General features: G+C 36.6%; 1 pseudogene; it reads right to left on the reverse strand.

Annotated features, from left to right (window-relative positions):
• Positions 1–1250: 1250 nt before the first annotated feature.
• Positions 1251–2186, reverse strand: LOC103551490 (olfactory receptor 6C74-like; annotated as a pseudogene).
• Positions 2187–3843: the final 1657 nt, after the last annotated feature.

Consider the following 3843-nt stretch of genomic DNA (forward strand, 5'->3'; position numbering starts at 1 on the left):
AAAATAAAGTAATCTAGATGCTGGTCCCATGCCATAGTGGTTAAATTTGGTTTACTCTGCTTCAGTGTCCTGGATTTGTGGATTTGGATCTCGGGTGTGGACCTACACCACCCATAAGCCATGATATAGTGGTGACCCACATAAAAATAGAGGAAGATTGGCATAGATGCTGGCTCAAGGCTAATCTTCCTCAAGCAAAAAAAAAAAAAAAAAAGAGAGAGAGAGAAAGAAGATTGGCAACAAATGTTAGCTCAGGGTGAATCTTCCTCAGCAAAAAATGAAAGAAAGAAAGTACTCCATTAGAACTCATAAGGGCTTAATTTTATCTTTGCCATTCCTTAAACTCTTTGGAATGCTCTATAAAGATCTCACTATGTTTTCGTCTCCTAAATGACATATGAACAAAGGGATTTCCACTTTATTTTCCTAACGAGGTGTGAAAGATGCATGGATATCAAGAAACTGTATTTTGTCATCAGTGAGTTGTGGGTTTCCTTTTTTTGCCATCAGCAAGTTATTTAAGCTCGAAATATGCCTTAGATTTTTATGCATAAATGAGCATATTGATGCCTGTCTTAGACAGTTTTGAAGATTGGAGCTAAATCCTAGCCATTGTAAGCAATCAATAAATGTTAGCTATAATTTCTATCTGATTACTGCAAGGGAAGTAGAACTTTAACCTCTCTGGATTTCCTTTAATCTGTTTCTAAAAATACGCTATAACTCTAAGCTTGATCGAATATTTGAAACTATCAAGATGTGTAATGTAAGAAATGCCATTAAATAAATTTGCTCCAAGTTTCTATTAAGTACAGTAAGAAATCAGATGTCAAATTCTGAATCCAACAATAAAAACCTGATTAGGTGATCAAATCTAGTTTGTGAATTGTTTTATATAAAATACATACCAAGTTGAACCTCTGAATTCCAGAACAGTGGAAAGGAAAGTGGAGAAAATGAAGTCCCACTTTGTCTCTCTCTGAGACAATTTTGAAAGAAAATCTATAGAGGCACCAAATAAAATGACAAATGAATTTGAAAATAAACAAGAGTTACCTTTTATATGTGCTCTCAGCATGAGGGAAAATTAGCAGTGAGTTTAGACTTTGAAGATTAGGTAAGCCACAATGGAAATTATAAGTCGCAAGATAGGTAACATCATTTGAATACAAATGTTGAAGAGCTCTGTGACACACTCCACTCTTCTTGTTTTATTTTACTCATAACCCCAGTAATATCACTAAAGTGGTTCACTTAATTGAGAAAGATTCTTTCATTTTGATCATATGCTTAAAAACATCTTTTACTTGTTTCTTTCTCAGGGTATAAATGAAGGGATTCAACATGGGGGCAACAGAAGTACTGAACAGAGCTATCGGTTTATTTAAAGACACTCTCTCCTTTGCAGAGGGTTTCACATACATGAAGATGCAGCCATCACAAGAAGAGGACACAACAACTATGTGAGAAGAACATGCAGAAAAGACTCTCTTCATCTGTGGGAAAGATGGAATCTTCAGTACAGTCCTGATGATGTTTGTGTAGGAGAGAACCACTGACACCAGTGTAACAAGGAGTGTCGAAATGGCTGAGAGAAGCACCATTAATTCTATTTAATCTGTGTCTGTGCAAGAGAGCTGCAGTATAGGAGAAAAATCACAGAAGAAATAATCTAAAGTGTTGACTGCACAGAAATCAAGCTGGAGACCCATAAGCAGTGGTGGAAAAATTTATGAAACCAGCCAACCATGAAGCAAAGACTAACAAGCTGCAGACTCTGCCACTCATGATGGTGGTGCAATGCAGGGGTTTGCAGATGGCCACATAGAGGTCAGAGAACACAGCAGCTAGCAGAAAAAAATCGGTTGGTCCCAAGAGAATAGTAAAAAGCACCTGTGTTCCACAACTATTGTAAGAAATGGTCATATCACCTGTTGCTATACTGACAAGAAATTTGGGGATGCAGACAGTTGTGAACAAGATTTCTAAAAATGAGAAATTTGAGAGGAAGAAATACATGGGCATCTTTAGATTTGAATCCAGCAGAGTGAGGGGGGTGATGGTCAGATTCTCAGCGACTCTCGGAATGTAGGTGAAAAGAAGGAGAAGAAAAATGACCAATGGAATTGTAGATCATCAGTCAGTCCAAGAAGAATAAAGGTTGTCACTATCGTGTGGTTTTTCATAGCTGACTTCAAAAAAATAATAAAATAAAAAATAGGAAAATAAATAGAATTAACGGGGAAAGTTTGCACGCAATACTCACTATCTTGAGATCTTCCATAAACACACTGTTACCCACACCCAACTTCTCAATATTCTGCTGTTCAGCAGTAACATCTATAAAAATTCACTCATTTAAATTCTACTCCAAATTTCATTAACTAAGTGGAATTCTTCTTTTGTTATCTTTTCTCAAGTGATGTGAATCCAGACATTTCAAAAGGATAGCCTATTGCACTGATAATATTATATACAAGTAAACACAAAGAAGCAGAAAAACTTTCATAATTTGACTTTTATCTTCTGTATTTGCAATTTTTCCCAATCTGTTTAGTTCACATTAAAATATTTTACGTCATCTGGTGACCAATTCTTCTTCTTCTTCTTCCTTTTTTTTGCTTTTGTTGAAATAATCATTCATATGTTTATGAGGAAAATGCAAAGTAATGAAACACTTTCCTTGGGTCGTAGATCTTAGGCTACACAGGACCTCAAGAGATCTTTGGAAAGCCATTTGCTTTGAGGAAGATAAAGTTTCATTATCCTCATTTTACAGAGGAATAAGATTCGTTGGTCTTTGCCAAATATTTCTTCCTTTGTCTTTCTCACTCTTTAACGTGGACTTTATTATTCTCTAAGTCACATTTAGCTGAGGCCTCTCCACCTTCAAAAATGAACATAAACTTCTCAAAACATCTCAGTCCCATATATAGTGGGAATAAATACTTTCAGCAAACTTCTGAAAACTTCAAGCTGTAAAATGGATTCCAGGAGTCTTTTCGACCCATGCCTACCAAAATTCATTGCCTCCATATTAAAAACCAATCATACCCAGCACGGTTGAGGGGGTCAATTAAATATCAAATCTCAAAGGAAAGACTTATATGTCAAAAGTATTGTGGTGAGTGATTTAGTTTGTTTGGGCTGCTATAACAAAATAGCCACGACCATGTGCTTATACACCAAGAAATGTATTTCTCACAGTTCTGGAGGCTAGAAACAGAGACCAGGGTGCCATCATGGTTAGGTGAGGGCCTTCTGGATTGCATATTTCTCATCTTATACACACATGGATATTTCTGGAGCCTCTTTTATAAGGGCACTAATCTCATTCACGAGTGTCCACCTTCATGACCCAGTCACCTCACGAGAGCCCAATCTACTAATACCATCATATTTGGGGGTTAGAATTTCAATATATGAATTTTGGGGGGGGCACATTCAGACCATAGCACTAATTCGCTAACTTATATTGACAAAAGCCTGGGGAATATATGTGAGAATAGATTCTGAGGGTAATATTCCAGAAAGAAAGTAAACATAATTTTGCATCAGAGTGAATTTATTGATATATTTTTAGTGACTGTGGATTTAATGGAAAAAATCAAGTTTCTGTGACTCCAATGTCATTGATCATTTCTACTGTGACACTGCTCCTCTCCTGAGAATCTCCTGCACAGAAACACATTGATGGGACAGGATGAGCTTCCTCTAGCTTTGGTGACTCTTTTGCTCACTTTAGTGTTAGTGATTCTGCCATAAACATTCATAAACATGCATGCCTTGACAACTTAAAAATGCCTTCCTCCAACCAGAGAGAAAAGGCTTTTTCCACTTGTT

Source organism: Equus przewalskii, chromosome 5, assembly GCF_037783145.1.
Source record: "Equus przewalskii isolate Varuska chromosome 5, EquPr2, whole genome shotgun sequence".
NCBI classification, from domain to species: Eukaryota; Metazoa; Chordata; class Mammalia; order Perissodactyla; family Equidae; genus Equus; species Equus przewalskii.